The sequence below is a fragment of the Scleropages formosus genome, chromosome 3 (assembly GCF_900964775.1).
Source record: "Scleropages formosus chromosome 3, fSclFor1.1, whole genome shotgun sequence".
Taxonomy (NCBI): domain Eukaryota; kingdom Metazoa; phylum Chordata; class Actinopteri; order Osteoglossiformes; family Osteoglossidae; genus Scleropages; species Scleropages formosus.
The window spans coordinates 15,527,785-15,539,182 of NC_041808.1; the positions used below are offsets into that span (position 1 = coordinate 15,527,785).

The following is an 11,398-nucleotide window of genomic DNA, read 5'->3' on the forward strand; positions in this document are numbered from 1 at the left end:
GAGCACTTCCCTTTTTCCTTTTTTACTTTCAAGGCTGTGTGTGATTGATTCAAATTTCAAAGGCATTTCATGCCCAATTAGGATGAGGTGGGATACATGTCAGTGTGTGTCTTTTCATTGGTAATTTAATTAAAAAAGGAAATGGAACAGTACACTACAGGAGTGCAACAACTTCCCAGGTATCGGCTGACCAAAACGTGTTAGAAACAGCACTTAGTGGAGTTATACACAAGTACTCAGGGAACAAAGTTGGCTTGTCTGAACATTAGGGAAGATGTTCCCTCTTACTTACACATAGGATGCCGCACAGATCAAGGGTACCAGATTACAATTCACAACATCACAGTATCTTCAATTATTTTTCTCGAAAAATTAATGTGTGAAGTATCTCTTGGGTTCTAAAAATTACACTCTTCGCTGGCTTTCTTCAAACTGACCTAAACAGGCAATATTAGAACGGAGACACCGAAGACTGGCTCTGTACTTCATAAACAGAAAATACAGGAAAAGTGATGAATAATTGAGTGAGAGGGAAAAGAGAAAACAGTGTTAGTGCTGCGAATTTTCAGTGTGTGTGAGATCTCCGTAGAGACTTAATGCTGCCTGTTGGGTGTCCATACAGAGAAACACCAGCATACTAAAAGAGTCAAGCTGAAACATCCACGGACTGAACAAGCGATCCTGACTTGTGCTCAAAGAAGACAGCAGCTGAACGAATGGAGCCGCGCAAGAAGAGGAGGAAAACAGACCTCTGTTCAGATCATAACCAATCAGCTGCAAAAATTGTTGCGGAAACGAAAGTAAGGCGGACCATTTCGTATAACACACACACACACAGACACACCTTCTAACAGGATATTCCCAGCGTCACTGACTGTGTGAGAGGAGCGCGGGTGGAGCTCGCGACGCCGGTCCTTCAGCACCACGCGCGCCGCGAACAGCCGCCGCGTGAGTGGCGCGCGCTGGTAGTTTCTTAACGGCTCCGTCAGTTTCTTCTTCTGTATCGACGTTTGCTCTAAATTCACTCACACTAACATGACAACCGGCACTGACAAACAAGAAACAGTACGGTTTGCCGTTTAAGACGTTTGTGCAAAAAAAGTAAAAAAGACACAGATCTCGATAAACTTGACCGAGTATAACAACAACTGTCTGTTCCACAAAGCCATATTTTCAAAACGCTTCAGAAAATACAAATTATAATATCACACACACTTAGACTAACTAATGTGTGTGAAAAATTTTAACATGAAAATGAACACGTTCTGAGGTTACAAATACTGCTACAGACGCTCTGCGTATTTTGTTTTAAATTCAGTTATCCCGCGTGTGATATGTGAGAGTCATCATACGATTCGTCAGGTAATCTCTAGGAAACATATAATTTATACATTTTAATGGCTGGCAGAAATTGCTGGTCTGTATTTTAAGTCACTGTACGGTAGCACAATTTCTCTTTCGTCGTGCAGTGAGTGAGTCTGAGTGAGTAGAGTACCACACGGTGACATCATGGCTACTTTTTTTGCTAGTAAATTTCGTTATTTCGGAGTGCCAGCAGAACCTACAGCTAGTATCGCGTATTAAAAACGCAACAACTTCACACTCGTACTTTCCCAAAACGGAGAGAGGAGCTAATTTATTTTGCAGAAGGCCAGAATTTGCAGTAAAGTTCAGTAAAGACTGAAGGAGAGACCGTGGTGGGTCCACCGGGAAACTTACCGGGACGTGATGTTCACTGACCTTTTTTTTTTTTTTTTACACTTGAGTCGTAAAGACGATCCCGTCTATCTCGCTGAAAACCATATAAATTCCCGTTGGTGATGTGTGTAGAGATCCATGCTTGCTTTTTTCTCTAAAACAGGGTAATCCGGTTCCCGTAGCAGGGATATCTGATGAAAAGCGAGGCTACATCATTCCGTTCCCCTCAGAGCCCTCCAAATTTTAGCGCTAATTTCTCTCCCTTTTCCTTTTTTGCCGCTACCGTTGAAGTTGCCTGGTTACCTACCTCTCTCACTCTCCCTCACTCACTTTGCCAGAGGGAGGCGGTACCCACGGCTCAACAGCCAATCGCAGGCCGCGGCGGGGATTAACTCTTTCTTCTCCCCGTCGTTCTGGTTTCAGAGCAAAATCGAGGCGAGTGGGCGGGCACAGCGAGTCTCGTGCGCCAAAAAAACAATGATGCGCGAGGGGAAAAGAATCTGTTCCGCGGTTGTGGGTGTTTGGGGGTTTGCTAACGTCCGTGCAAGTTCAAACACGAACCAAGAGCCTGCTCTGTTCAAGTGGTTGAAAACTGGGTACAAATGCAGTTTGTTACAGATTTATCTCCCTGAGACTGATGGATGTGTTAAATCATGATAAATAAAACAATAAGGGCAATAATAGAAATCCATAACTCTTAGTAATGACTGACTTTTTATTTTAAGTCTGTTGTGTCATTTCATTGTGTCCTATATTGATTTTAATTACACGTGCAGCACAAAGAGACCCCTTGTCAGCTTTAGCCATCATCAGATGGTGAGTAATGACCTCCATCCTCAAGCAGGGTTGGGGGGACTTGGGGTTCTGGGATTAATATCGTCAAGTAAAAACTGATGTTTCTCATAAAGCCACTTACTGGTATTGTGAAGATGCCAGCCTCTGTCATCATAATGAGCAGAGAGAGGGGGATAAAAAAAAAACATATTCCAAAAGCTATACACCTATGCTATTTTAGGCATCAGTGTGACTGGGAATTAAATGAGATTCAAGAAAAGAACAGGAGAAGACAATGAGCAACACAGAATTAATGGTGTAACAAGCATATCAATATGTGATATATCTTGTACACATCAGTCCAGGAGTCCAAATGGTGCCCGTTGACAGTATTACACAAAAACATAAAGCAAGAGAAAGAAAAAAACACTCTTGAGGATCCCCTTGGCTTGTTTTCTACATCGTGCATTGCCCTACTCATTTGCCACACTGGTGTGTTACGGTACTTCAGGGTGCTGCCAAGGAACGTGCAAAGGACATCTATCGGATCCACAGGAGCTGACTTCCCAGGTCCACTGGCTGTCAGCGATCACAAATTTGACCCCAGTAAGTACGGTTGTGCAGAAAGCATGAATATCTGTCAGTTGCAATAGCCCCCACCAACCCCCCCAAAATGGTAATCCTGGCTGCAGCTAGGAAGAACACGATGTTTAGCTCTCACACTTTGTTTATGAGGACCTGTTTTTCCTGATGATTTTAATCCTCCAACCCCGCCCCCACCCCCACGCCACGCCACAACTCCCTCAAACCATAAGCTCCCTCTCTGCTATACCTATCCCAAATACATTCATATAAAAATGGGTCAGCCCCCTTAAAAGGATCAGGGAGCTGAATTTCCTATAATACCAGATTATTCTGCTTTCAAAAAAGGTTTCAGAGCAGATATGGAAGAGGCTTATGACATTTCCATGCATATTGTTAGACAAATTTCAAGACTTCCCTTCCTGACTGACATATGTCATTCACTCCCTGTTACAGTCTACAAACTTGGCATTTGAGTATTCATATAAGACGACTGGTCTGACAAGTCCTACGTGTTTAAATGGGGTAAGGCCATTAACTGAAGTAACAGTGATATTCAATTTCACAAATGGTAACCCTTGCCAGCTTTCAGCCTTTGGACACCTAACAGGACTCTAAATAGTAAGTGTGCTTTTTTGCCTGGTTGTTAACATATATGAGAAGACCACTAGATTTATCTTATAGTTGGGTGAGCATGTCTGATTTATCTATTCAGATCATTATAACAAAATGAATTTATTGCTTTATTCTCCAGTGACTGGCATACATAGATGAAGAAGAGGTTTGGTAAATAAAAAGAAAAAGAAAAAAAAAAAGACAACCATCTAAAGATCGTAGAGATTGGAAAATATTTTTTGATATTACTTAGCTCCATGACCACTGTCACGTGAAAGGTGACACTCTGAGGAAAGCTATAGTATAAAGACCAAATCAACAGGTGAGTTAATGCATGGAGTGAATGTGAAAAAATGACACTCCATGATCATTATAATTAGTATCAATATTTTAAATGGGGGGTGCGGTGGCGCAGTGGGTTGGACCACAGTCCTGCTCTCCGGTGGGTCTGGGGTTCGAGTCCCGCTTGGGGTGCCTTGCGATGGACCGGCGTCCCGTCCTGGGTGTGTCCCCTCCCCCTCCAGCCTTACGCCCTGAGTTGCCGGGTTAGGCTCCGGTTTCCCGTGACCCCATATGGGACCCGCGGTTCCGAAAATGTGTGTGTGTGTGTGCGCATTTTAAATGATTAAGAGAAACCAAGAGTTAGCTTTGCCAAAGTATTTGTAGAATTGGAGTTGTTCTATTTGACAGATTGAGCATGATCTATAAGCTTCACTGCTGAAGGACAACAGCGATGACAGGTTGCTGCATGTGGACGATATGCCATGGCTCAGAAATTAATGTTCTCTGCATTCAGATGTCATACATGTTTACCCTTGCTGTCGAACACAGCCATGTGGCTGATGCCCTGGAGATAAACCATGTAGTTTCATTAGAGCAATTTACAGACATATCCTCTCCTACAGCAAACAGCTTTAATGGAAGCAACTGTCTGTGCAATATGTAGCCCTGTATACTTCCTCCTTGTGCAATAAGTGTTCGACTCAACACGAGAAGTAGACTTCAAAAGCTAGAAGTATCCTGGCTGGCATCAGATCAAAAAAAAAAAAAAGAAAAAATTCACATTATTGTAAGAGTGATGAAAAATGACAAGTGATCTTTTCAGTCACACTGTAGGAGTGTTTTCAAAAGACAGATCGTAGGCAACAATCAATAGGAGTCAGAAAAGTGGGCATGCATGCAGACTGGTCAGTTGTGTTATGCAATATCAGTTGCAACATCAGGCATCATAATCACATCCTGTTCTCTGATTTATGTGCAAATCCACTTAGCTGTGCTACTGTTAGTACACCTCTAGCCATCCTTTGTCCCTCACTTTTATCTCTATTCTTAAAGCAATGGAAATTTTGCTGTGAGACAAAATCATTTTGAAGTATTTTGAGATGAATTCTTGAACAAAGGATTCCTGAAGTATGTCCTCCAACTGTATTTCAGAGTGGTAATCATGCTACATTTTACTTTTCTCTCATAAATGGACATTTTAATGATGGCTTGTGAAATCTTTATGCTGGTGGGAACCACAATGTAAAAGTGTCTGGATTCATCACAGGAAAATGTGTAACCCCTCCATTGCATACTGCTTAAGAAACAAACCAAACTACAAATAATAATTTGTATGTTTCATAGAAAAGCAGCTGTCCAGTGCACAAAAGAGAGATTTGTGTAAAATATGCATAAAATGCATTTGGGATAATCACTTAAATGGATTATGGTGACTTGCTGAGCCACATACTGTCCACCACAAATGAAACCCTGCATTAGCATTTTTTTAAAATTCTTTTGCATAATTCACAGTGAATTTTAAACACCTATTAGAGGTTAAGGGTGGTACAGTGGCTCAGCAGGTAGTGCAAGTGCCTTATAGGTAATGGGCTGTGCAATTATACATGAGTTTATACTCCTTGTGTTCATTTGGTTCTTTCCAAGCGCTCTGCTTTCCTCCTAAAGACATGTATAAGGTGAACTGGTAACTACGTATTGCTCATAATGTATGACTCTGTGTGTGGCCACCCCGTGTTAGACTTGCATCCTGTCTGGGGCGTATTCAAGACAGTGTCCTATGCTTCTGGGACAGACAACAGACTCCTTTAGTATAAGCAGTTACTGATAGTTAGTCAGTGAGTTTTAGAGGCTTAGAGTATTAGAGGCCCAACTGATCAAGACTTGATAACCCCTACACCCCAACCAGACCGCTTCGCTCGTCTACTTCCGCTCGCTTGGTGGTCCCGCACATGAAAGGTAAAGAGCAGAAGTTCCCAGTTCTGGCTCTGTTGTGGTGGAATGACCTCCCCCTCTCACTCAGAACTGCTGAAACCCTGTCTACATTCAAGAAGGGCCTGAAAACTCACCTTTTCCAAACTCACTTCGCCCATGATCTCTCAAGCTCACGTATGGTGTAAATGTTCGTGCACCGTAACTTTATGAACATGTGCAGATAAACATTTACAATTACTCCTGTATTGTATGTAAATGTACCTTTTTAAAAAAAAAAAAAAAAAAAGTTGTACAAAGGTATCAGGATTATTCTGTCCTGCGTTTTATGGACTTACTCGTGCAATGAACATTGGTGCATAAAGTGGAAAGCAACAAATCAGGTTCACTTAAGAATCACATGTCTGCAACTATGTCTGTTTCTCCTAATGTAATGTACAAATTGAATTTTCTCTGAGATGTACGTCGCTTTGGAGAAAAGCGTCTGCTAAATGAATAAATGTAAATGTAAGCTGAAAGATAAGGAACAGCATTTTTGAAAATCCAAAACAACTGTTTGCAAACCATCTATCAGAAAAAATGTAGGCCAAGTCTTACCGTAGAGTAGCCACATCTGCTTTCCATATCAGTGGCATATGAACAGCAGGAATCACCTGGGGAGAGAGGAAGAGGTGTAGAGAGGAGCTTGTCATGTCAACGACAACATTACTTTCTTCAGAAATCACTCGGCTGCAGGACCTGGCTGTGTCATTAGTCATCTGAGAGAGGAGGTCGTGATCACATGACGCCCTTGCGAATCAAATGGTAAGCAAAATCACGGAGGAAGTGCTGTTATTCATTAGAATACGGGACAGGTGTCACAGATGCCTGGCGTATTAAATGATTTCACAGAATTTTATGTAGAACATGGATGTCTGCTGAGAATGTCATACAAGGCGCTAATGATGTCACCGAAAATTTAAACAGCTGGACGGTTTTCACTCACTTATGACCAGAACAAATCAGCTGATTAGAATTTGATAAAAGCTTTGAATATGCAGAATGAAAATCCCTAAAACATATGGGGATTCAATAATGGAATAAAGTAGATAAGAATATCTCTTCATAGAATTTTGCAATAAAATTACCAGGAAACCAAGTGCATTCTTTATTAAATACATTATAAATAGGTGACAGAAGTAGGTCGAAACACCTGAGAACAGTTGTCCTTATCTGACCCCCAATATCACCCAATTTATGCCAAATCAGTTGATACAACAGTTTTTTTTTTTTTTGTTTGTTTGTTTTTACATTGCCAGATGTATACAGCAGCTAATCTCCCGCAAACACTAAAAGTCATTATGGTCATTACAGCTGACACTGACAGTTAAAAGATCGGTGAGCTGAAAACGGTTGAATTAATCAAGAACAGAAGATAATCTTATCAAGTATTCCTCTGTAATAATTAAATTATTATTAAATAATTTTCTTCATCTTATAACCACATTTCATGGGTGAGAGAAACGTTTATTTATGAAGACGTAATCCTGTGTTTGTACAGTGATTGATTTAAAACATCTAATAGATACAGAAGGGCCCCTTGATGTATATGCAGGCCCTGTGTTAAAGTAAATGAAACATTTTAACATTATAGTATTTGTATAAAATATTTTGTATTTAAGATCCATTGAGCCCAAATAAACAGCATTTTTAACTCATTATGCTGATGAAATTAATATATGCTGAAAAAACTAAGAATAATCACCTGCTCCACAACTGCTATTATGTTTTATGGAAGCGGACATGACCGCATTTACACACTCTCACACAGAGTCAGAAATCGCTTGTCCAGAGCAGGGTTGCAGCGAGCCAGAGCCTAAACCGGCTACACAGGGCGCAAGGCCGGAGGGGGAGGGGATACACCCAGGATGGGACGCCAGTCCGTCGTAAAGCACCCCAAACGGGACTCGAACCCCAGACCCACCAATTACCTCATTTAGAAAAAATAACAATCTTATCTGAAGCACATAAATACCACAGTAATTGCCTATTTACGTGATCATGTGACATAGACCACAGAGACTGAAGGAGTATAAAAGATTCCCCCTTACTGTAGGATCTAGAACAAGGTTAAAGTGGCTGTGGAGGCACCAGTACCACCCGATGTCATCTGGGGGGGTTTAACCAGAGTTTAATTAAGCAGTACAAAAGATTTGTACCTAATCTAGTAAGAATTATGAAGCCTTTGAATCCATTACTGTGCACAGGAAAAGGGTGCTGTTGGTCAGCAGAGTGTCAGTCAGCATTTCAGACAGCAAAAGAGCTATTGATGTCACAGAAAGTACTGGCCCACTACAATCCAGAACACAATCCAAGACTGGCATGTAATGCCTCATCACATGGCATTGCTACCGTTCTTCCCCATATTCTAACCAATACTGAGGTAAGCTCAAAAGAACTAACTCAAATCAAATGTGAGGCCTTGGAGATAGTTTTTGGAATATGGAAGTTTCACGAATGCCTAAATATATGGAAATTCACACTGCTCACTGCTCACAACCCTCTTGCCAATTTTAGTTCAGGAAGTGGTGTTCCATTAATGATGCTGCCAGAACTACTGCTCTGTGCCCACAATTACGCCATTGAACGCAAGAAGGCTGCCCTCCATGCAAATGCAGATGGCCTTTCACAGTTACTCGTAAAGTACCACACAAGGCCAGAGTGGATGCTGCAGATTTATTCTACCTCAAGTAGACAGACATTGCCTGTCACCTACTCTGAAATTCTTTAGAAATCACAGATGGATTCTACACCGTCAGCTGTATTAGAACTGGTATCCCAAAGCACACTGCTGTTGGCACAGGTCACAACAGCAAATTGAGCTTCTTTCCTCAGAAGGCAGCAGTGATGTGTGATGTGGGGAATACGAGTAATTGTGCCACCCAAACTATGCCGCAGTCCTTAATGTGAAAGACAACAGGCACCCAACTGGAGTGCAGATGAAATCTATAGCAAGCAGTTATTTTTGGTGGCGTGGAGTTGACAATCAGACTGAACAAAAGGCAAAAATCTGTCAGACGTGCCAACGAGACAGGGAGATGCCAAAACCTGATAAACTTCACGCTTGGGACTGGCCTGGAAGACCTTGGCAAAGAATATATGTGGATTTTGGACTGGGCAAAGGTCTTATGTACATGGTCATAGGCATGAAGAACAACTGGGTGCAGTACAACTCCATCACAGCCCAGACGAAAAGCTCTTTACCCACTCCAAAAAAAAAGAAATGAAGTATTGGTCAGCGGCAATGCACCACACTCTTAAAGAACACTAGTGTAAAACATATTCATTCTGCTCTGTTCCGTCCCTCAACAAATGGACTTGCTGGATGCTTTGTGCGGATCTTAGAAAGGCCTGAAGTCCTCCAAGGGTTCTCTTGCTCTGTAACAGTATTTGAGCTCTTTCTTGGTTGCTTGATTTCTTACCATAACACCAGACATGCCACAAGCAAAGAGTCCCCCGTATGGCTATTCCTTCACCATACACATCAGTCTTGTCTGTATTTGCTGAAGCAGTACATGATGTCAGCTGTATATCACTGCCATGGTTCCCAAATCCTGCACAGGAATGGTCACACACAAAATCAAATAAACTTTCCAGTAGGTGACTCTGTGATAGCCTGAGATCACTGGAGGGGAGAAAAGTGGACAGGGGAGTGGTGAGCTCGCAAACTCCACCAGTGTCACACACTGTTGATGTTGGATCTATAAGTGTCTGGAGCAACCTCTCCAGATCATCTGCTACCTTATTAAAAACCAAAGGGATCAATGGAATCTGAAATGACTTTGTCACTTGACAGTTGCACAGTGCCAGATACTGGTCAGGAAAAAGGAACCAAGAGTTGCAAGTTTACCAGCTGTGAGCGTGATTACACCGCTGAACCGTCAGAATTTGTAGTATCAGATGAGAAAATATAGAAAGTATAGTTGTGATAGTGAGCCTACTAACCCAAGGAAAAGTGGGTCAGAATAATCCCCTGAATGGGGTCAAGGCTTGTGGCAGCTTACCCCCTGCCTCTATTTAGCTTTATTGTAATGAATTAACCTGTTTACTGGTACATTTTCATTAAGGGGAAGGAAAAAGTTAATATATTTAAAAAGTTAATTGTAGACATACTCCCGTTAGACTGGTGGCTCTGTATTGTTTTGGGTTACTGTTCGAGATGGCAGAAATGGCACAGTCTCAAGCCGTACATCCTTTGGTATTCATGTCTCTTACTGAACTGCACTAATTTTATTCATAAGCGTCATGTAGCTCAAGCATACCAGTAAGAATACAAAGCTGAATATACTTAATGCTGTGTTCTTACATCAATCGTTTTTTTGTTCCGTTTTTGCCTCGCTAGCATATAACCGCATTTTCCAAACCACTCATAGAGAGAATTCAACAATTTGTAAGCTTCTCATGAAATTTTGTGGACTATTAAATGTTTACATACATATGCCACTGGATGCACTCGCGACTGCACAAATGGTAGAAAGTCGGGTTTCTTTTATTAGTAAATCTTCGTAACCAACAACGGAGTGATTGCTGTGAAATAAGCAGTTTTTTAAAGCTCCAATCAGCTACAATAACATTTCCTCTTTGATTTCATTAAGTCGGTGGGATGTCGGCACTTCAGAGCACTGAGCTGAAGGACATGGCAGGGACACAAGCAATCAACAGTGACTGATTACTTGGCTTAAGAACCAGGGTAATGACAAGGCCGACAGTGACGCTTTCAGAAGCGGTTAATGGGGGAACCGCAGCATAGCAGGACTACCCTCTGGTTGAGGTTTTGCGATAGCCTTCTTGGAGACAAGTCTCGCAGGCTCTCACAGGCTTACTGTGAATGCTACCCCTTTTCAGCTGCCTGAAAGCCCCTTAATTGACCACGATAGGGTAGCCCACCAGGAGCCAGCATTAGGCTGCGGCCTTACTGGTAGGGTTGATATGTCAGTAACTTGACATCTCACCACTGGACTATCACACAACGCAAGCCAACTAACCTCTGTGCCTCTTGCCTTATTAGACAACCACGGATATTGTCAGTGACTCAACAACACCTTTGCCCAATTATCCCAAATGGGGTCGCAGCAAACAGGAGCCCAACCCGACAACACAGGGTGCAGGGTTGGAGGGGGAGGGGACGCTGGTCAGCCGCAAGGCACCCAAGCAGGACTCGAAACCCAGACCCACTAGAGAGTAGGACCCAGCCAAACCTGCTGCATCCAAGGAACACCTACGTTGACATATTCCAACCTGCTTTATAACAATTACAGATGCCCGTGGGTCACATAATTTGGATTTATCTGTATGAAAACATGGTATTTGAATCTGAACAAAAACAGAATTCTTGCTTACACTTTACTCTCCAATTAATATCCTTACATACATGTTGCTTGTTCTGATTGCGTGTTGGTTACGGTTACGTTAAATGTCCACTTGCGGGATGTGGATCTGCACAAACCCTAATCTCCAGTTTTTTGGCAGGTCTAAGTCA

The 11,398-nt window shown here is 42.1% G+C and overlaps 1 protein-coding gene across 1 annotated transcript in view; it reads right to left on the reverse strand.

The window, feature by feature from the left end:
* The window catches only part of LOC108935187 (disabled homolog 1-like), an 87,496-nt gene extending 85,482 nt beyond the window's left edge, over positions 1 to 2,014 (reverse strand). Inside the window, exon 1 of the mRNA XM_029250713.1 lies at positions 1,720 to 2,014. The gene's annotated coding sequence lies outside the window, so the exon portion shown is untranslated. The remainder of the gene's footprint in view (positions 1 to 1,719) is intronic.
* Positions 2,015 to 11,398: the final 9,384 nt, after the last annotated feature.